The following is a 24,596-nucleotide window of genomic DNA, read 5'->3' on the forward strand; positions in this document are numbered from 1 at the left end:
TCTAATAATTGAGCTGGGCCTTGGAAAATATATCTAATGTGCACTTAGAAAAATTCAGGGTAAGGACACTTGAGGGATAATAAACAGCTTAAGAAGACGCACAAAGGGAGACAAACACAGGGTATGGTTTGAAAATTGGGGCTAATACAGTTTTATTAGCACATACAAGGTCTAAGGAAGAATTCTGGGGGGGAAAAGGTTAAATAAGTATGTGGGAGGCACTACTCAGGAACCAAGTTGTTAGAAGGAATAAACTCTAACCCCAGATTTTATCCTCACTCCACTGACAATGTGTTTGGAAATATTTATTAGACAGAGAAGGGGGAGGCAGTATGTGTATAAGCAGGGCGAATAGGAGAGATGTACAGTTTGAGCCACCTTGATTTTTCCCCTCGAGAGCAAAGTTCTTAATAAAACACAGGAAAGCAGGAATGTCTTTTTAATATTCTTGTAGGTAGAAAGAGTACAAAAAAGAAAAAAAGCAAATTCTGGAATGGTGATTACTTGCAAACCAACGTCAATGGAATTGCTTGGAGGGTCGAGTTTTTCTTTTTGAAAGATGTCCAATGAAAGGAAAAGTCGGAATGCAATTTCAAGAGGAGAATAGGTTTTGTGAACTCTGTCATCACTTCATTTTGCCTCTATGCAAAGAAAATTGTATCTTATGTCCCAAGTCACAGTACATTTGTCCTCAGATAGTTTTACGCCATAGTCACCACAACCAGTTTTCTATCAAAATGTTTACATTATCTGTGAGTCTATTTCAGAAACTGACAAAAGTTGTTAGGCTGAAGGAAAGAAATTTCAGTGAGTTTGCTATATGCTTTGGCTTGCTTACCAAATTCAAACGCTGCTGTGCAAATTGTATGACATTGCAATATTATGTCAGTCCCATAATTTGGAAGATCTGTTTGAGAATAGCAAATTTAATTGTTTTGTTCTTGAAATGTTTGGGGAAGTAGACATTGGAGAATGCTGATTTGACATTTAACCTTCATTAAATTGGGAAAGTTCCCAGGTAAGACAAAAAGTTATCATTTTTCTCTTTTTTGTCCTCACTTCTGTGGTGGAGACAACCAGGCTAACACTGCTTTTCCTGTTGGGGGTGATTTGTTTCAGGCTAACTTGTGATAGATATGTTTTTCAAGATTAAAATGAATGCTTTTTCACCTTAGGCTATGGCAGATGTGTGCATAAACATGAAACAGAAACTGAGCCAAAGATTGACTTGTTCGCTTTTTAATCTTTTTTTCTCCCCTACTTTTTTTTAAAATTAAAATCTCAACAGTTCTCAAGAACTCCAGTTTGGATAAATCAAATTCGCCTGATTCCAAAGCCCAATGTTTGATTTTGGCAATGACATGAACTGCTGAATTTATTCAAGGCTGTTGCTCACCTGGGTTATCTGTCCTGATGCTTGGGTGCTGCTCACATGCTAATTGCTATAACCCTGGGCGTGTATCTTTTCTTAGCAGTACCAGGAAGAACTCTTCCATTTGGAAAATTCTAGGAACAACCAGAATGAATTGAAAGCAGCCTTTATGTTTACGTATGAGATCGGTCTATGTTCTCTTTTGTGTATAATATTTTTAATTGGATTTGCCATCATGGTTGTATGTTTCCTATGGAAGGAGCTGCGTGATGTTATTTGGATAACCTAAAAGCAAATTGTGTAAAATGAAAGATCTGTGTTTACAAAAAAAAAAAAATATTAGGTGAGAAAAGCTAAATTCACATCAAAGAACAGTGACATATGTTTTGAAACACTAAATCAAGCAGAGACTCAGAGGCTCAAATTAGTACATATACAAGAATCTCAGAAATGAAGTTCTAGTTTTCAATTCTGATTCCTCTTTACTAGGTTAATTGACAATGGGTAGGGCAGTGTATCTGGTCTGGGTTTGGTCTAGATCTTCTCACACTTTTGCTACATTGTTTGTATCATTCTTGATCTGATCCATACTATCTATTCCGTTGTCACATTCTGGTGCATGCTAGATTACTACTACTATTGGCATTGTGTGCCAGTTGCTGAGATTCCTCTGGCTCTGTGATTGCTTAGGGGTCAAAAATTGGCATATGAAAGTGTTCTGTTTCTGATGCGTTTCTACTGCTCTGGTTTCTTTGATTCAGTTCTGAATTTCTGGTGCAGAAAGTCTTGATATAAATCTCTTCAAATATATTCAGATGACCATAAGGTATCTCTGCTGTTTGGGGGTTGGAATTTAACGTTCCCCTGGGACTAGAGGCAGACTAAGATGATCTCCTGACTTGGTACTCCCTTTAGGACCCTTTATCTCTCAAAAGCCCTTTCCTCTGCTTCCTTCCTTGGCTGTCATCACCTGAGTTGTGGGAGGCTACTTGGGGGAGGATTAGTAGAGATGCCAAATTTAGCAAATAACACTAGGAGGGGCAGGGACAGGAATTGGTTTTGTGGCATATCTGAGCTATTTATTAAACATCCAACTGGAGATGCTGAATAAAAATTAGGTATCTGAGTCTGGAGATTAGGGGAAGATTCTGTCTAATTTGGGGGTCATTGGAATATAGATATTTGAAGGTTAAATCTGTGAAACTGGATTAGAACCCCAAGGGAGTGAATACAGATAAGAGAACCAAAAATTAGCTCTGGCTAATGACAGCATGTAAGATTTTGAACATGTGTAACTGAGTTAATTCATTATGTCTTATCAACCTATATGAGTTTATGTAGTCACATTGACCTAAAACCTTATTTTGGGACTTTTTTCATTGGACCAATGGGGAAAATAGAGGGTCAACTTTATTTGAATTTGCCTTATAAGAGGAGACATGTGGTAATACTCACCTTATCAGAGTGTCTTGTGTATGAGGTGGGACACTGGAGTGAGCCTTTAGCATGCCTGAACCTGTGAGATAATGAGCTGGATTGTAACAGGTTTCTATTGTGTACAGAGTGTTTATTCACATTTTATAGGAAAGGGAAGACTAGTTTCACTAAGTGGGACTTTAAGTAATTCTTCTGTTTTTGAAGCACAAAAATCATCTTTCTTATATTATTCATTCAGTAGCTTTTTCTCCATCTGAAGGGAAATGTCTTGGCAAGTGTGAATGTGCTTCCATTTTCTTTCTTGTTAATTCTTTTCCCGTGATAAATTGCAGGGAACTGTGCTGAAATCCCTTGAAAGTGAAAAGTCAGCCTACATGAATGCTTAGGAGCAAAGATTTTAAACATAATAAGTCCGTAGACATTCAGCTGAGAGAATTTTCAGAAACATTTGCAGTAGATTGCTACCTTTTATGGGTACATATAGATTCATTTGCATACTTTTCAATACTTCTTGCTTAGGTGGTCGATCTGAGGTATCTGAAATGATTGCAGAACTTACTAGGATTATTTGAAACGTTTGATACTTTTTGAAGATAAGTTTATTCATAAGGTAACCTTTCCTTTAAAATTCAGTAAGTGAAAACAAAAATATATTTTTGGATTTCTCCTTATTTCCTTCCATGCAAAGATGAACTACGTCTATTTCCAACTTGGCCTTCCTTTCCTCTGTGTGCCCTGGTCATAACGGAGGTCCTCGAGCTATTATGTTTTCTCATTTTAAAATGAATATATGTTCATAAAACACTTAAGAGCACTGTCAAACTATTTCAGCAATCTAACCAAAAACTTTTCATTAATTCACAATAAATTTTCATAGGATAATTGAAAATATCAAAATTATTTTAACTTCTTAGTTATTATGAATCCAAGTAGTAAATTTATATGTGTATATATGCATATTAAAATCAAAACCAAAAACAAAACAAAATAACTCATACTATTGAATGTATACTAGGGAAAATAATGTTCACACAGTCTCAAAGAATTGCCTCCAAAATTATAAGTTATGAAGAGAAAAAGGCGCTTTTTACAATGGAGAGATTTAGCAGACACTACATTAATTGATGGCTGAAACTTCATATTGCTAATAATGAACAAACTGGCATTGTGTTCCTTCCAATGGAACACTCTGGAAAGCATACTACAGCACCTTGGAAACATCCTTGCAGAAAATGTTTAAAACCTAAACATTGACAAATTGAAATGGCAAGCAATAGGATATATTGGAGTATATGAGGAAGCCATTTGGTATAAACCTAATTCAGCTTGACTTTGTTTTTTCCAAAAGGGCTTGACTGTGGCCATTGAGCACGCATTGTATATCTGCTTTAAAACATTTACTATAGCAAGAACAAATGGCCTTAAGATAAAGGTGCAACTTCCCCCCACATTGGCATTTCCTTAGGATAAGCATCTTTCCTTAGGCTAGGAACTGATTGCTGAGCTCACCTTTGACCACCCAGCCCACCTGTGACCACCCAGCTGGAGACAACAGATCTGCCACCCTGCTGTGTTCACTGAGACAGCAGACCTACCTGCTGTTTCCATCAATTGCTGTGCAGAGCAGTCTTGCGACTATTGTAAAAGGGACATTTCAATCCTATGTGAAACATCCTGTTTGGGGGTATATAACCAATATGTGCACCCCACTTCTTCAGTGCCCTTTCTTCCTTTGGGAAGAAAGGCCCCGGGCCATGGTCCTCACATTTTAGCTCAGAATAAGCTCTCCCAAATTTTTATTTATAGATTGGTTATGGATTATTTTCATCAACAACATAAAGAAGCATAAGACAAGTCTACATTGTGGACACAACACACATGGCCTATCTCTTTAAAAAATGTAAATGATGTGAAAGAAGAAAAAGAAAAAGGGTGATATTCTACATTAAAAGAAACTAAAGAAACACCAAAAGATAATTTATGATTGGTTATATGATTCTAGATAGAAACATTTGGATGCAAGTTGTATACTAATAATATCATTGTATAAATGTTAGATTTCTTGGTTGCGATTATATTATTATGGTTACATAAGAAAATATCTTCATTCCTAGGCAATGTATTTAGGGGTGAAGTGGAATGATGCCTGCAACTTACTTCACAAATTTATAAATACGTACAAACACTCATACAGGTAGAGAGGGATATATGAAGAAAATGTGGCAAAATGTTAACAATTGGTGAATATAACCATACTGATGAAGGATACATGAGTGTTCATTGTACTACTCTTTTCATTTATTGTAAGTTTGAGATCATTCAAAAAAAGTTAGTGAAATAAATTATATATATTTGAAAAGAAAATAAGTAGAATTGGGAAATATACCTCTCCTCACAAATGATTATAGGGGAGCACAATTATAGGGGAGCACTTTTAACAAATATTGGTAATTATTGTATTGACTTTTGCAATAATAACGTAATTTTCCTATAGTGCTTTATGCTTTACCAGATACCCTTTTTTATATTATTTAATGCTCAGAAACTCCTGTGATATCATATTGAATAATCATTACTTATTAGTCGCTTTTTTTTTTTAAAGATTTTATTTTTCCTTTTTCTCCCAAAGCCCCCCGGTACATAGTTGTATATCTCAGTTGTGGGCCCCTCTAGCTGTGGCATGTGGGACGCCACCTCAGCATGGCTTGATGAGCGGTGCCATGTCTGCGCCCAGGATTCGAACTAGCAAAACTCTGGGCTGCCGAAGTAGAGCGTGTGAACCTAACCACTTGGCCATGGGACCAGCCCCTATTAGTCACTTTTTACAGATGGAGAAACTTGAGTCTCTGAATTTAAATGCTTTGCACAAGAGTTTAGAGGTTAAAAAAAGTGGGAAACTAACTTAAATCCAGATAACCCAACTCTCAGAGTTCTTTGCACTTCATCTATTAGATTAATTGTGTGTATATGTTTTTAGAGTATGTTTCCCCAAAGTTAAGAGCCTTTGAAAATTGCATAGTTGCCTCTTAGCTTTAGTGATAGTCCATGGGACTAATAATGCATATAACGTAAACTCAATTTCTGTTTTGAAAGAGAAGTACCCAGTGTTTCCCATTACTGTGCTGCAAACGAATGGCATTAGTATCACAGGATCAGACTATGGAGCATTTTTGCTTCAAGAAAATGTCATCTCTGCAACTTGTATACAGCCTTATACTACTAGCTGAAAACCTCTTTTTATTTACACATTATGCCCTGGTGACAGATATAACTTTAATTCAAATATCTAAATTGTTATAGTTCTTGACAATTTCACATCTTTTTTTTTCTTTTTTTGCATTTGCATTTGCAAAACATGACTTCAAATTAAATAAGAAAATCTTATCTAAGTTTTGGAAATTGAAAAAAAAAAAAACGTATTTTCTCCATACACTATGTGAATAAAAGAGGCTCCAGGAACAACTTCCCTGTAATTGTTTTTAAGGAGATTTGTTTTGTAGTTTCTTTAATGATAGTATGATAGACGTATTTGTCATGTGAAAAAGTTGCCATTAGCTTAAATTGGTTTGCTTAGCAGTTTTATCTGACATTTTTCATTACTTCAGCAGATTCATGCTGGCAACGCCAATCAAGTTACTCTACATTGTGTTTTATGGGATTGAGTAGTGAGCCTGGAGATGTGGTTTTTCACTTTGAAATTGTATCATTTTACATCTTGACTCCAACTTATATGGTTTATGACTAATTCTTTAATTATTCACATAATTCCCAGGCTTAATATGCAAGACTTCGTGTCATAAACTAACTCACATAGATGCTCTGTTGCTGTTGTGTAATTGCCCGGTGGTTTTAGGGGAAGTTTGCTCTTCACCATTGCTGCTGCCTCTTAGGTGAAAGAGCCTTTGAATGACTGGATGCATTTACTGACATGTTCTGTCCCTTCCTCTGTTCATCCCTTCATGAAGTGTTTATTGAATAGCTAAATGCAGACAGAATTTTGAAAAAGAAATTTAATGAGGAAGGACAGCTCTAACCAATATTAAAATATGCTATATAGCTATAATAACTAAAATAATAAGTACTGATTAAAAAGAAAGAAAAAATCAATACAAGCAGAGGCATGGCTAACTCCTAAACAGACTGTGTAGTTTAATAATAACTCAGCATATGGTAAAGAAATTTGATCAATTAATAAATAAAAATATTTAATAAATGCTAATGATAGAGTGACTAGTCTTTTGGAAAATAAGCAAACCCATTTAGAACTTAACAACATATGCCAAAGCAAATTCCTGATGGGCAAAATGACTAAATGTTTAAAAAAAATCAAATAATAAAAACTTAGAAAAAGATAGAAATGAATACATATCAATTCTGGCAGGCATGTGGAAGTTGTTGGGAGAATTTCTTTGGTTTAAAGGCTGAAAAAGGAAAAGAAAAAATAAATAAATTTTACTGGGTAAACAGTAAAGAATTTTAGGTGCTGAAAAAATGTATAAAGCAAATAAAAAGTTGGCTTAAGTTTCCCAGCCAATAGGAGAAACATAGAGTTAATATTATGACGGCCATGGATTTATTAAAAAAATAGACATCATAGAGAAAAGCTCTGACAAAGTCATTGTGATCTTAAACAATCCTTAACAGGAATTGGGATGAAGAATAGAAGACTTTGGGAATTTTCTTTAGCCAGTCATTTGACAGAGTCTCTTCAGAGCTGGTAATGATGAAGGGACAGACATTTGCAAACAAGCAAACAAGCTTTTGATCTTTCCTGTGTTTGAAGTAACTAATTTTTGACACTTTGGCTATTTGCTTAATCCCTCTAAAAACAATCAACTTCATTAACAGTAAAATGTAGATTACTTGTGCATGTTGTAATACAAGGAAAAACAGAAAAAAAACCTCTAATGAATATTTGCATGAAAGCCTTTCAAACCAAGTCATATCAGAAAGAAATCCTTACTTTTAATGACCCATTACCAAAAAGATGCAGGACCACTGAAGAGTGAGAGTCTCTGTAGCAGCAATAGAATTCCATAGAAAAATGAGCAAAGGATCCTAAAGGTAATTCCCAAAAGGAAAAAAGAGGTGAACACATCAATGGAAAAATATTCAACTAGACTATAATTAGTTAAAAATATTTTTCTGAAAATGAGTATACTTTCACCTACCCAATCAATAACATTTTTGAGAAAATAATACTATTTTTTTTTCTGGTCTTCCATGAAATGGGCACTATTATGCTTTGCTTCTTTGTTGGGAAATTATTTGGAAACTATCAAGAACTCTAAAAATGTGTATCATGTTTAGCTCCAAAATTGAATCAAACATATTTATCCTAAATATATAATCTATAATAGTATAAAAGGATTTTGCACACAGATGCTTTTCCCATAATTTTTGTCAATATAGAAAAATGATAGAATTCAATAGTTAATCCATTGTTGGAACGCTATACTTGAGTTAAAATGGCAAATAAAAAACAGTGGAAGAATGGCCAAAAGATTTGTACGATTTACCAAAAAATGAATAATACATATATGAAAAGATGTTCAAACTATGGATTGTTCAATGAAATAAAATAAAAATACAGAGTACTATTGTTTAAAATATCATGTTTTCAAAGGCCAACAAACAAGCATAATATCTACTGTTGTTAAAGCTATAGGGGTTTGGTACTCACATATATTACGGATTGCAGTGTAAATTGGCACAGCAGTTTTAGAGAGCAACTTGTCAGTACCAATCAAATAAAACATATATAAAACTGCTGACCAGAAAATTCTACTTTTAAGTTAACTCTCATACAGAAAGACTCAAAAGAGTTGACAAAGATGTTTATTGCAGCTTTGGAACATTAAAATTCTGGAGATAACTCAAATGTTTATTAGTACATCAATTATGATATAACCATATTGAGGAATAATGTGCGGTCATTGAGTAGAGTAAGCTCAGTTTTACTTACTAACATGTAAGGATGCCCATGATATGCTGTTGGGTCAAAAAAGCACATTGAAAGTCAATAAATAGAGCACAACCCTATATTTGTGCTTTCTCTCTGTCTCTATCTATCCATCATTTCTCTCTCTCTCTCTCATCATCGTCATCTATCTCTCTCTATCTGGGACCATACGCCAAGAATCAGGAGGGTTAAGAAGTGAGGGATTTCACATTTCAATTCTATACACATACTTACTTTTACATATATCAAAAACAAAAAGAAAGAGAAAAATAAATATGATATTGAGGAGAAATATATAACATAACCATAAAAGCTTATATTGTTAAGTATAAATAGAGAAGAATGTAAAATTGTTAAGTCCATGTAGAAGAATGCACCATTCTATATTTTATTAAGGCTGCAAACTGCATAGAACTAACAAATCAAACTATAAGCATAGAAAAATACACAAGGGTACATGCCTGAATACTAAATGTTCTTGTTTCTTGCGTGTTGAGAATTATGGGCACTTTTTCTTTCTGTATTTTCCAAATGTTGGATAATGAGCCAGCATGCATAACATTTTATAGTGGTATAAAGAACTTGAAATAATGTTTGTAAAGCTTTTTTTTTTTTTTTTAAAGATTTTATTATTTCCTTTTTCTCCCCAAAGCCCCCCCGGTACATAGTTGTATATTCTTCGTTGTGGATTCTTCCAGTTGTGGCATGTGGGACGCTGCCCCAGCGTGGCCCGACGAGCAGCGCCACGTCCGCGCCCAGGACCCGAACCAACGAAACACTGGGCCGCCTGCAGCGGAGCGCGCAAACCCAACCACTCGGCCATGGGGCCAGCCCCAATGTTTGTAAAGCTTTTATTTAATTCATAGGATGTCTTAGTCTGTTTGGGCTGCCATAACAAAACACCACAGATTGGGTGGCTTGTAATCAGCAGAGATTCATTGCTTGCAATTCTATAGGCTGGAAGTCCAAGATCAGGATGCCAGCGCGGTCAGGCGAGCGCCCTCTTCCGGGCCATAGACTTCTCCTTGTATCCTTACATGTCAGAGGGGCAAGGCTGCTCTCCAGAGCCTCTTTGATAAAGCACTAATTGCACCAAGAGGGCTCTACCCTCATGATGTAAGCACCTCTGAAAGGTCCACCTTGTAATACCATCATTTTGGGGGGTTAGAATGTCAACATGTGATTTTGCGGGGGACACAAACATTCAGATCATAGCACATAAAGTACTATGATAGATGCTGCAAGAGCAGGAGATAAAATCGAGGATAAACATTTGCAAACAGAATTCACAGTGTATAAAAAAGTTTGTATTGTGTATGGTTAGGAGCATTGACTCTAGAGCCAGATTATCTGGGGTTCACATGTCAGCTCCTGCACTAACTGGTTAATTTTTCAATGCCTCAGTTTTCTCATCTGTAAAATGGAAATAATGATAGTGCCTACCTCACAGAGTTGTTATGAGGATTAATTAATGTATATATATGAATATTTTATAGCTGTTATAACAAATTACCGCAAACTGGATGGCTTAAAAAAACACACATTTAGAGCCAGCCCTGATGGCTTTGTGGTTAAAGTTTGGCACTCTCACTGCTTTGGCGGCCCAGGTTCACTTCCTGGGTGTGGAACCACACCAAACGTCTGTCAGTTGCCATGCTGTGGTGGTGGCTCATATAGAAGAACTAGGGGCACTTACAGCTAGGATATACAACCATGAACTGGGGCTTTGGGGAGAAAAACTAAAAAAGAGTGTTAGCTCAGGGTGAATCTTTCCCTGCAAAAAAACCTCCCACAAAACAAAACACATATTTATTGTCTCACAGTTCTGGAGGTTAGAAGTCTGAAATCAGTTGTCACTGTCTGAAATTGAGGTATCAGCAGGATAGTGCTCACCCTGGGAGCTCAGGGGAGCATCAGTTTCCTCACCTTTTCCACGGTCTAGAGCTGCATTCCTTGGCTCACGGCCTCTGTCTCCATCTTCAAAGCCAGTACCTTAGCATCTTCAGTCTTCACACTGCCTTCTGTCTCTCTGTGCTAAATCTCCCCGGCGTCCATCTTACAAGGACACTTGTAACTACATTTGGTGCTCACTGGATAAGCCAGAATAATCTCCCTATCTCAAGATCCTTAACCTAATCCTATCTGCCAGGACCCGTCACCACATAAGGTAACATTTACAGGTTCCAGGTATTGGGATGTGGCTACCTTTAGTGGCCATTTTGTAGTTTGTAGCAGTTTGTAGCACTTAGGACAGTGTGTGATTCACAGTAAGTGCTAGATAAATGTTAACTGTTACTATTTAAAAGTAGTTTGTTACGATGATACAAAAGGCCCAATAAAGTACTAGAGAAGTGCATGGGAATTTAGAGGAGGAAGACGTTACTCCCACGTGAGGATATTACAGGTGGCACAGTACAGCAGAGAGCATTAAGAACAGGTAGTATTTGGGTTTACAAAGATGGGGGGCACTCAAGGTTTAAGTGGCTGCAGGATTCGGCTCTCTCTCCTACTCCTCTGTCCGGTGCCCCACCACTTGCTTAGTGCTCAAAACATCAAAGGTGTTATGATTAGTGGACATGAATTTAATTTAATTAGCTATTTGACTGAGGTCTTTTTTATTCTTTTATTTCTGAGTCTCAACTTCCTCCCCTTTAAGATGGAGATTTAAGTACCTCTGTCATCAGCCTCAAGATTAAATGAGATAATTGTGGGGGAAAGCATTTTGTAAAAAGTAATTTAGTCCATAAATATTAACTATACTGTTGGTTTCCATATTTTTATTAAGCATATAAGGACTCCATTATTTCCAAGAATAATGAGAGAGATAAAAACACCAGTTATCTTTAAGAGCATGATGAGATGGAAGATTAGCTCTTCACAGGGAACCAGACTGGTAGGAATGCAGGTAAGAAGCTACGACTATGAAGATCAGTTTTAAACTCCTTACTGAGACAATGGACCTGGCCAGATGGCAGATTTGAGTGAAGAGGTAAAATTCAGGTTAATGCAACAGAATTCTATGTGAGAATAAAATCATTACTTTGATTCTTTCTTTGTTTGCTCTATTTCCATATTTTCTTTCATGTCTTAACACTGTGGGGGAGGAAAAGAATTCCTCTACCCATTCTAGGTCCTTCTGACTGGTCTACAAATGAAATTGACATGGGACAGAATAATAGAATAAAATCAAACAAAGCTTTATAACATGTATACATGAGAGAAACCCAGGAAAACTGGATAACTTGCCAAAATGGCTGAGGCTGGCACCTTAAATACTGTCTTCAGCTAAAGACAAAGGAGGATGTTGGGGGTGGGGGGAGTCAGTTTACCAGAAAAGGACAGTAAACAAGAGTAAGGTTATTACGCAGATTTAAGTCCTTGCCTAGCACATTGAGAAGAGTTTCTAGAGCTAAGGTCATCCCCCCTCTTCCTGATACAGAGAGGGAGACATCTTTACAAATGGAGATTTCCCTTACAAATCTAACTGTCTCTTACAAAGGGTAACTTTTACTTCCACTTGATTTTCAGAGCTTTTCCCATGTCTGCAGCTTTTAAAAGCAACCAGCCCAAAATAATCCTTATGCCAAAGAGACACATTTTGGGGTAGTCAATTCTGATCCCCCACAACACTAAAGGATTTTGATTTAAACCTATTCTCTCTCAACAAATTCTTCAAATTTTCTTTCAGTTCTTTTCTTAGACAACTTTCTCATTCCAGACCTAAATGATTCACTCTAACAACTTTCTTTGGAACCAAATGTCTTTCTTGTTTCAGTGGGTGGTTCCAGCACTTTAAGGTTCTCAAATCTCCCTGAAATTATTAGAAACAAAATACATACACCATTGGCTTGACTGAGTAAAGCACTTGTTTTACCCTGTGGATCTTAAGAGAGAAATCTCTTCAATCATGAACTATGGGTTGAACATTTTCTTATTAAGAAATGATTCTCTAATTCTGTTTCTGTAGAAATTAACTTTTCAGCTTACCTAGAAGTGGTTAATAAAATGTGAGGTGTAATGAATGGTGAAGGATAGTCATTAACTTATGCTGAAGCATTGCAAGAGCCAAAATCAATCTTTATTTCTACTTTGGAGATAGGATTTCCATATTCTGCTTTCCATCTTTTTGCCAGTGAATAATGGGAAAAAGAGTCTTGTCACATGTTAGGCTTGGAAGACAGCATTTTCTTCTTCATTGGTAGGAAAGAAATTGATGCTTGTGGTGCATTGGTCAAAGGGAGAAGTCCCTTTGGGTTTACTCTGTGAAGACACTTTCCCAAACACAGGGTGAAGAAATAAACAGGATTTTGAGGGACTAGAACTTAGTGTCTCTCTGATCATATGTCTTGATGTCTATTTTGCTTTAACCTAGACAAGGCAGTGGCCCCATCAAGGCTCCGCAGAGAAGAGGATGGGATTTGATTCTTCACTGGTCTCAAGATGCCGTGAGCAGTAGGAGAAAGGAATTAAGTCTATCTGTTAGACTCAAACATTGGTGACAGGCTGTGATTGAATCTCACAAATTTTAATTTATCTTTGTAAAACTTATAAAGCTATATTATCATTTATCCACTTACATTATAAAGTAATAGATGGTGGTAAGAAAAAAGACAGTCTCTAGACAAAGATAGTAACTAATATAATTTAATACCATAAACATCATATTTTTGTGATTATGTAAAACGTTCAGCTAATACATTAACTTACCATAAAGATACTTATATTAGTCAAGCACTTTACTGTCTGAAAACATTTTCAGATACATACATCATTTGGTCCTCACAACAATCCACGACAAAGGCAGTACAGTGAATATCATCCCCAATCTACAGAGGAGACAACTGAGGCAAGGGGATCAGGCAAATCTTCAATATCCCTCACACAACTAGAGTGGCAGAGCAGAGCTTGAGCCATGTTTGCCTGGTTTTAAGATCAACCTAACAACGTGTTCTTGTAAAAACAGCTGCCCCATGAAAGAAAACAAGTCAAGGCTAATTCTCATCTGCCATAGTGTTGCAGTCTGACTTGTTACTCTACTTACTAATCACTTCTCTAAGCTGTAGGCAGTGTCATGGAAGAAAAAAAGGTCACAATGCCAAATAAAATTTCTAACGTATGTAAGTTTCATAAAGCAAAGGGAAGCCTGGGCATGTAGTACATAGCTGATGATGAAATGGGACACTTACTGAGATGGATGTCTTTTTAAATACAACGGTTGCACTGTGTGTGTGTATCTATCCTTATGTTTGGGTGTATATAGCAGCATAAAAAATACGATCCTGAGGATGGCAAGCCCCCAAGCCTCATTAAATGCAAGATTCTGAAATATACTGATGTGCCATTGAACACAAAATATTCATATATCTCTGATGGAAAGTATCACTCTTTAGAGTGTGTTGGATAAATATGATGCTGTAAAGCCAGGGCTTCCCAAGTAAGATTTTTCCAGTGGGTGAGTAGGCAGGAGGGGAATCTGGCCATTGTGATTTTATTTGCTTTTGGAAATGGAAAAAAAAAAAAAAAAACCCGTCTCCTTTGCTCAAAGCTCATGGGCACACAAATAAAAAAGTGAATTACAGCATTAGCAGTCTATGCAGCAAACTCATGGTTAGGTTAACAAAATACAAATAGTTGCAGCGGCCAAAGAATAACACATTTGATTAGGAAAGTGGGAGGTGGGTTGCTAAGGGCCAGAAGGGGGATAAAGGTGCAGGTAGGTGCTGATGAGCTTACTCTGTATAGATTCGGAGACTGTGGCTGTGTTTTCCCCCAGTGGCACTGCCAGCTGCAATTCTTAATGAGTTATTACATCCAGGGCTTAGCAGGCAGCATGGCACATTAGGAAATACGTTAAGGGAAAATTCACTGCCTTGTGGAGTTTATATTCTGAAGAGGCTAGAAATGAGCCCGTGAGACCCTTCTTTTTTTTTTTTTTTAAAGATTTTATTTTTTCCTTTTTCTCCCCAAAGCCCCCCCAGTACATAGTTGTGTATTCTTCGTTGTTCTTCGTTGTGGGTTCTTCTAGCTGTGGCACGTGGGACGCTGCCTCAGCGTGGTCTGCTGAGCAGCGCCATGTCCGCGCCCAGGATTCGAACCAACGAAACACTGGGCCGCCTGCAGCGGAGCCCGCGAGCTCAACCACTCGGCCACGGGGCCAGCCCCTGTGAGACCCTTCTTGAGAGGAGGTTAAAACAGAGAGACTTCCTGGGAAAAGCCAAAGTGATTTTTATCAACAATCTAAAAGCTGAAAGTCAGTTTGCCAATACGCAGAGATCAGTTACCAGAGTCCTTCCCGCCCACAGAAATGTTCTTGTGACAATGGATAAGTGAGAATTTCTGGGAGGAACAGAACTTAGTGTACAAAAACAAGTTGTATGTCAGGTGACCGTTCGTTAATTTTAATATTTTTAGCATTGATAGCAGAAGACACTGCTGGCAGGTTTGAATCAATAAAAGTACAATGTAAAGGTAAGGAAGAAGAGTCTCTGACTTTTGAGGAACCAGCATCTTAACCTCGTGGACAATATTGTACCCCTGACTTAGCAGGAAGATAGAGAAAGAAAGTAGCATTTTTTGAACACCTACTAAGCAGAAGGTACAGAGATTGTTTCTTTCATAGATCATGTCCATTTCACTCTTTAAAGAGTCCTGAAAGGTGAATATTTTTAAGCCCATTTTTATTTATTTTTGGTGAAGAAGATTGGCCCTGAGCTAACATCTGTTGTCAATTTTTCTCTTTTTGCTTGAGGAAGATTGTCACTGGGCTAACATCTGTGCCAATCTTCCTCTATTTTGTATGTGGGACGCCCCCTCAGCATGGCTTGATGAGAAGTGTGCAGGTCCATGCCCGGGGTTCTGAACCCATGAATCCCAGGCTGCCGAAGCGGAGCATGTGAACTTAACCATTAGACAACCAGGCTGGCTCCTTTTAAGTCCATGTTTAAGCCAGAAATTGAAGCAGAGATGATTGAACTGATCCAGATCTCTGTGACTAAAGACCACTAAGCTCTTTCTACTTCACCATAATTCTAATGTTTATGTACTTCCTTCAAAGTGTTTTTGTTTTGTTTTGTTTTTTCCTCTGCTACCTACCTCTTCAACTTCTACAGTCATTTGTTGAGCTGATAGTGAAGTCAACTCTTTGTCTCACTCCAGAGATGACAGAAGGTAGCTCATGGTTAGACATGTGTCTTGAACATTACCACAGCTTCCTCATGCTCCATTTGCACTCTCCAATTGCTGTTCTCTTCCTCCTTCCTTCCTCCTCCTTCTCCTCTTCTGTCAATGGTAATAGCAGCATCATTAATTTGTAGAAGTAGGCAATCATGTGTAATTCGAAGCTATGAAGCAGGAAATTGTAACCTTTCCCTCTCTTTGTGGAAGGAACTCTAATGGTGTTTTGGTGCCAGGTGTATTAAGATTTCAAAGTTCCTTTAAGGGTACATTACATCATACGTTTACTGAATACCTGTAGTTTGCCATGGATCGTGCTGGAGGCTTGATAACTTCATGTGTGTAGTGTGAGAGAAATAACAGCAAATTCTCAAGTGAATATGATAAACTCTCTGGTCTTAATCAAAGTTCTAACACTATGCAAAGCAAAGAGAGGTCAATGTTGATTGAGGAGAGATGAGAAGTTTAGGCAAAGGAACAGTTTGAGCTGGGCCTTAATGTATGGGAAAGCAATTTGAGTTGGTCTTGCTATGTGGTGCAACTGATCAACTTGGTAATCAAAACCCTTTCTCCTACTTCTTTGTGGGATAACTTTTGAACTGTAATAGGATGTGTTTTTCATATTCTTTGTTGTAACTTATTTTATTTTCCTGATTTGCTTCCCTTTTAGCATTTTTTTCTTACATTTTCATCTTTTAAAAAAGCTTTCAAATAACAAAGTGATTTTCGAGGTTTTATCTTGCAAGCTGGAAAGGGAAGTTCAGATAGGTCTGTGGCTAGTCAGAACACGAGTGATTCCCTGAGTCTCACAAAGTTTCTGAATCCCAGTGAAATGTATAAACACAATGACTGCCCACTGGTGCTGCAGATTTGAAAGATACCAATGGTTTGGGGACAGAATGTTCCAGAAAACATGCTGAATGATACCATAAAATATCTCCAGTGGGTTCTTCATAGGCAAGCTTCAAGAGCATGACATGGCCCTGGGGATGCTGTGGGAACATAGCTGAGCCCAAATTTTTCTTTGGTGTGTGGTAAGTAATATTTCTTTCTACAAGCCATAATTTCCTTTATTGTGCCTTTACTCAGGATCGTAACTAAAATATCTTGCAAGTTTTTCGTACAACATTTATTAACTCAGCAAGCGTTTATTTAGTACCTGTAATAAACTGGATCCAAGTCAGTGCCTTGCACTTCCCCAGTAACTTTTTGTCGTTAATATATGCAACAAAATACCTTACCTACTCCCTTAACTCATTCTATTTTGCAAGTTATTTGAAGTCTCTGTGCTTCAATTTCCTTATTTTAAATTATGATGATAATTACAAAGCATATTTAAAAAATTTTTGTGAATTATGACTTAATATATGTAAAGTCCTTAGAAGAATGCCTGATACATTTAAACATTTTATACACAGAAACTCTTATGGTTGTTATTATTATTATTTCCTCCCTGGGGTAAGGAGAATGAACTTGGGCCTTTTGAATGGGTGGGATTTAGAACTTTCCCATTGATACTCCATAGGTAAGCACAAGGGGGCAGTCTATAAGGGATGTTCGAATAATTAGACTTGGTTTTAACATACTTGTGGATTAATAACAATAAGGAACACGTAACAAAAAATGATAATTGAAATTGCATTTAGTCCCTACTATATAGAGATGGACGAGAGGATTTGCATATACTACTGCATCTAATGCTGTCTGCATGACCTTGAACAAATTATTCCCTCCGTTCCTTGTACTCCAATTGTCACATGAGACTTGACCATTGATCATCACACGTTTTAATTATTATAAGACTCCTCTTAAAATAAAAATCTTTACTAAAATCCTTTATATCAGCAGAAATGCTTTGATTGATGCACATGATCTCCAACTAATCCACCTACAGCAGCTCCTAGGAACCGCTGAAGGGACACAGCTTGGAAACCCCTAGATTCAAAGATGTCTGTTTCTTATTTTAGACACATGGCTATAGGAATGCATAGCATCATGTAATCATTTATGAAGCTCTGTGAGTTTTGCAGTTTGTTTCTATAGCCTAAAGGGATCTCAAGTTTAGCAGCCAAGGTGACCTTAGTTTCTAAAGACAATTGGCAAGGGTTATATTATTGCAATCTGGAGTGACCTTAAGAGTTGCCACACAGTGAATTGAACAACTTCATCCTTTCAGATCTTTCGATATCAATTTTTGGGGTCTATAAAGCTACAGTGAGCCATCACAGCCTATTACATAGAATAGATTCCATGCAAAGATCCATAGTCTTTGACTAGCTCAAAGTTATAAAGAGATATTATTGATGTGCACTTGGGTTTTCATGTTTTATTCCTATGAACCCTCCTTAATCTCTGAGATCGCCATGGAGTAAATTGTTACTTTGGTCCTAGAGGAACCAGAGATTTTCTGAAAAATTTTTCTCTTAAAGGCTCGTGTAAAAGCAACTCCTTCTAGCTGGATCTACATGACTTCAGAGTTAGATCATGGAACAATTAAGGCAAAACAGATTTTTGAATCCAAACCTTAATTTTACCTATTGGTATATTTATTGGCTTTCCCACTCCATAAAGGCAGTGTTAACACATTTTAAGACCTTGGACAAATTGCTTAAACGTACTGTATCTTGGGTTTTTTTTACCCCTCTATAAAATGGGTATAATAACAATAATAATACCTACTTTGGGGGTTGTTGTGAAGATTAAACGAGTTTAGATATAAGATATGTTTGAATAGTTCTTAATATACAGTAAGTGGTATATAATTTTTTTATTATTATAATTATGACTATTATTTTTATTTTTATCCCTTTGGAGAATCAAAAAAGGTATAAAGTAGAAAAAACTATCAGTAGCTCTTCCACCCAGAAGTAACTTGTACTAGTAAGATAATAAATTATTTATTTTTATTATTGTATTCTGCATATAATATACATATTTTCTTTCTTTATATAATTAGCTTTATACTAATATACTCTTTAGTAACCTGAAATTGTATGTACCTATTTCTATGTCATGAAATACTCTTCAATCACATGTTCTTATTGACTCCATAAGACTGATTTAAATTATCTCTCCCTGGTAGATATTGCGTTGTTTCCATTTTCTGAAATAATTATTACAAATGCAAGCCTGTTTTAATGTCTGCTAAACAGTCAATGTGATGTATCACATTAACAAAAAGAGGGATAAAAATCATATGACCATTCCAGTAGATGCAGAAAAAGCATTTGTCAAAATTAAACATCTGTTTATGATAAAAACTCTCAACAAAGGAGGTATAGAGGGAACATAGCTCAACGTAATAAAGGCCGTATATGGCAAACCCACAGGTAACGTTGTACTCAATGGCGAAAAGCTGAAAACTTTTCCTCTAAGATTGTGAATAGGACAAGGATGCCCACTCTTGCCACTTTTATTGAACATAGTATTGGAAGTCCTAGCCAGAGCAATTGGGCAAGAAAAAGAAATAAAAGGCATCCAAATTGGAAAGAAAGAAGTAAGACTGTCACTATTTGCAGATGACATGATATTATATAAAGAAAATCCTAACGACTCCATCAAAAAACTATTAAAACTAATAAACAAATTCAGTAATGTTGTGGGATACAAAATCAATACACAAAAATCTGTTGCATTTCCATACACTAATAATAAACTGTCAGAAGGAGAAATTGAGAAAACCATTCCATTTACAATTGCTTCAAAAAGAATAAAATACCTAAGAATAAATTTAGCCAAGGAGGTGAAAGACCTGAAAACTACAAGACATTAAGGAAAGATACTGAAGGAGACACAGATAAATGGAAAGATATTCCATCCTCATGGATTGGAAGAATTAGCACTGTTAAAATGTCCACATTACTCAAAGAAATCTACAGATTCAGGGCAATTCGTATCAAAATTTCAATGGCATTTTTCACGGAAATAGAACAAAGAATTCTAAAATCTGTGTGGAACCACAAAAGACTCTGAATAGTCAAAGCAGTCTTAAGAAAGAAGAACAAAGCTGGAGATATCATGCTTCCTGATTTCAAACAGTATTACAAAGCTATAGTAATTAAAACATATGGTATTGGTGTAAAAACACACACATAGACCAGTGGAACAGAATAGAGAGCCCAGAAATAAGCTCATGCATATATGGCCAATTGATTTATGAAAAGGAGCCAGGAATATACAATGGGGAAAGGACAGTCTTTTCAATAAATGTTATTGGGGAAAACTAGACAGCCACATTCAAAGGAATGAAAATGACCACTATCTTACACCATACACAAAAATTAACTCCAAATTGATTAAAGACTTGAATGTAAGACCTGAAATCATAGAACTCCTAGAAAAAACCAAAGGCAGTAATCTCTTTGACATAGGTATTGGCAATGATCTTTTTAATCTGACACCAAAAGTAAAAGCAATAAAAGAAAAAATAAATAAGTAGGACTGCATCAAAAGTAAAAAGCTTCTGGATAGCAAAGTAAAGCATCAACAAAATAAAAAGACAACATACTAAATGGGAGAAAATATTTGAAAATCATACATCTGATAAAGGGTTAATATCCAAAACATATAAAAAGCTCAGACAACTCAATAGCAAAACACCAAGCAATCTGATTAAAAAATGGGCTGAAGATCTGAATAGACATTTTTCCAAAGAAGGCATACAGATGGCCAACAGATACATGAAAAAGTGATCATCATTAATCATCAGAGAAATGCAGATCACAACCACAATGAGATATCACCTCACACCTATTAGAATGGCTATGATAAAAATGATGAAATAGCAAATGTTGGATGGGGAGAAAAGGGAACCTTTGTATATTGTTTGTGGGAATGTAATTTGGTGCAGCTACTGTGGAAAACAGTATGGATGTTCTTCAAAAAATAAAAAATAGACCTAACATATGATCCAGCAATTCCACTTCTGGGCATTCATTTGAAGAAAATAAAAATACTAACTTGTAAAAATATATGCATCTCCATGTTCATTGCAGCACTATTTACAATAGCCAAGATATAGAAACAACCTAAGTGTTCATCAATGGATTGGATTAAGAAATTGTGGTATAATGGAATATTATATATATAATGTATATATATAAATAATGGAATATTATTTAACTACATCTTGACATTTGCGACAAAATGGATGGACATCGAGGGCATTATGCTAAGTAAAATAAGTCAGACAAAAAAAGACAAATAACGTATGATCTGTCTTATACGCAGTATATGAAAAAGAAAAAGAAACAAGCTCATAGATAGAACAGATTGGTGGTTGCCAGAGGTGGGGGGTGGGATGGTAAGAGAAATGGGTAAAGGGGGTCAAAAGGTAAAAAAAAAAAATTTAAATAAAAGAAAAAGAAAGTAGCACTGGCTTCGAATAAAAGAGAGTGATATTCAACAAAACAAAAGCACAATGGGGTTAGGGGAGCTACAGAGAGTCCGCCACGTACAGCTTGGAGACAATCCCACTCATTTCCAGTGCTGAGGGACCCAGCCAGTTGGGATGCCCCCTGAGCAGAGATCCAGCCTCATTCCCTCTTTTAATCCAGCACTCACCCAGTGCCTTGCCAAATCCATGTTCCCAATGAATGTGTGTTACATGAGTGAATGAAGGAATGGAGGAATGTAATGATGGTGGAAAGTGTCTCATTGCCACTTGCCTGACTTGAATCCTAATTTAGTTTGGATAAGGAGGGAAGACCTCTGATTGCAGCTAGAAGAGCAGGAGAGATAGGAGTGGAATGGACTGGAGGAGGTGCTGAAATAGAATAGGATCCTGTACATAATGTAAAGGCAGCTAATATTCTTATATGGCTTCTATGTGCCAGAATCCTCCCATTAGTAAGGACAAGATTGTTATTCCACTCCAGATCTACCTGATCCCCAAATAGAATAAGCATGTTATTTCTACATATAGATCTTTATAAATTCCCGCTGAGCACAGGGCCTGACCACTGGAGAAATAGAATGATGACCAGCAGCTTTTTTTTTTTGCATTTGGTGAGGGTTCTTTCAATCTGAAAATTTAGATCTTCTGGCAGTTTTGAGAAATTTTCTTCTGTCATAATACTATTATACCTTGATGACGTCTTTTTCTTTCTATTTTTTTTGGGGGGGAGGGGTATACTTTCTCTTTCTAGAACTTCTATTGGCATACGTTGGAACGTCTAGATCAACACTGTGTTCAACTTTTCCATTTATAATTTCTATTTGTAAGCTGTATTCTAGGGAAATCTCTTATTTTGCATCTTCCTGATCAATAATATGATCTTAAATATTTCATTCTGTTATTCAGTCTAGTTATATATAGATATGTAGTTATTTATTTTATATATATTCATAATTTCTAAGAACGCTACTTGGTTCTTTTTCATATCAACTTATTCTTGTTTATAGTGAGGATAGCTCATTATCCCTCTAAGAATAAAGCTCTATTAAAGCCATATTATTTTTTATCTAATAAATCAAATATCCAGGATTTTAATTTTTCTGTTTGATGAATTTCATATATTTCTTTCATAATATTTTTCTTATCTGAGATTTCCTTTTGACCTTTGGGTGGATCTTGTTTCTAATTACTCTCTTCAGGCTCCAAGCTTTGCAGGTAGTGTTGAAGAGTATGGCTTTCTGGCTGCTTTTCTCATGGATTTGGTGACTATTCATACTTTTAAAAGTAAATAACTGCCTCTTTGGCCTCTGTACCCAAATCCACTATCCTTGTCTGAGTCTAAACCCTGAGGACAAATTTGCTGTGGGGAAAGGCTGACAACCCAACTGGTCTGAAAGCTGCTCCCTAATTAACCACTTTTTGCAAATACCCAAGCAGTCTGCTCATTCAACTGTGTCTTGGCTTGATATTGCCAGAGCTATTCCTACAGCAGCAGAAATCTCCTCTCTACAGGCCCTGGGCTGAGGTTGCCTCTAGGTTTCTTTTTTGGGGGGTAACTTTTCATTTTGGAATGATTTCAGATTTACAATATAGTTGAAAGAATATGCAAAGAATTCTCATCTCACTTACATTTTTCCAGATTCATTTACCCTTTTCTCTCTCTCTTTTATAACTTTTCTGAACCATTGGACTATGGGCTGCATACATCTTTACAGCCTTTCTCATCTTATTACCTCAGTGTATTACTTCTCAGTATTTTATATTAACAAGGATTTTCTTTTACATAAATACAATAAAGTTATACAATTCAGAAAATTTAAGATTGATATAAAATTGTATTTAATCTACAGTCCACGTTCCAATTTTTTTAATTTTTCCACCAATGTCTTTTCTAGCATTTCTCCTCCACCCTCCTCCGTTATGGTATCTGGTCCAAATCACAACAGTGCATTTAGTATTCATATTTTTTTAGCCTTCTTTAATCTGGAACAGTTCCTCAGCCTTTCCTTGTCTTCTTTTTCTTTTTTTTTGAGGAAGATTAGCCCTGAGCTAACATCTGCCAATCCTCCTCTTTTTCTGAGGAAGACTGGCCCTGAGCTAACATCTGTGCCCATCTTCCTCTACTTTATATGTGGGACGCTTGCCACACCATGGCTTGACAAGTGGTGCCATGTCCGCACCCGCAATCTGAACCAGCGAACCCCGGGCCGCCAAAGCTGAACGTGTGCACTTAATGGCTGTGCCACAGGGCCGGCCCCTTTCCTTGTCTTTTATGACATTGAAATTTTTGAAGACAACATGGCTGTTATTTTGTAGATTGCCTCACAATTTGGATTGTCTGATGCTTCTTGATTGGACTAGATGTGCTAGTATAGCTGGTGACAATACTACTTAAGTGATATTGTGTCCTTCTCAGAGCATCACATCAGGAGGTACATAATGACATTTTGCCTTTTAATGGTGAGAAGTGTTATCCATTTTCTTCGATACAGAGTTAATATTTTTCCTTTTGTTAAGTGATTTGCAGAAAGCTACATTGAGACTATATGTAAACATAAAAATCATAAGTAGATTTAGCATCTATTGATGATTCATTCTTGATTCATTTTTGGAATGATAGTTGAAATATGTAAACATAAAAATCATAAGTAGATTTAGCATCTATTGATGATTCATTCTTGATTCATTTTTGGAATGATAGTTGAAAATAGTAATTTTCTAATTTCATCATTTTTATATGTTTATTAATTGACATTCTGACTCTAAAAAGAGTTTTTTTGTCATCTATTATCTATCATCTTTTTATTTTTCTTTGTTTCTTTGATTTTTTATTTTACTCAATGGATTATATTCCATTACTGTTTTATTTATTTTGATGCTGAAGTTTTTCCAGGACCAGCCAGTGTGGGCTGCTTCAAGGTGACTTCTATGTCTTTTAAATATGTCCTCATCTTTTATTTTTCTTCTTTGGATCACTCTTACTTTCTAGTGAAACAAGATGTTCCAGCTTCATTCTATATTCTCTGTTTCCCAACCCCAGAGACAGGCATTTGTTCAAGGGCCCTGGTTCTTCTTAGTAGAGAATAGTATTTAGAAACCAAGAACTGAAAAATAGTCTTCATTACTATGGGAGTGTTGTTGATCTCGTCCTTTTCGGTGGACAGAGCTAGAAGAACTCCCTCCAGTTCTAATTTAATCCCAAAGGGTTCTTCCATATTTTCCTTCATTATGTATTGGTATTTTCCTCCTTTCACGGT

The sequence above is a fragment of the Equus przewalskii genome, chromosome 14, assembly GCF_037783145.1.
Source record: "Equus przewalskii isolate Varuska chromosome 14, EquPr2, whole genome shotgun sequence".
NCBI classification, from domain to species: domain Eukaryota; kingdom Metazoa; phylum Chordata; class Mammalia; order Perissodactyla; family Equidae; genus Equus; species Equus przewalskii.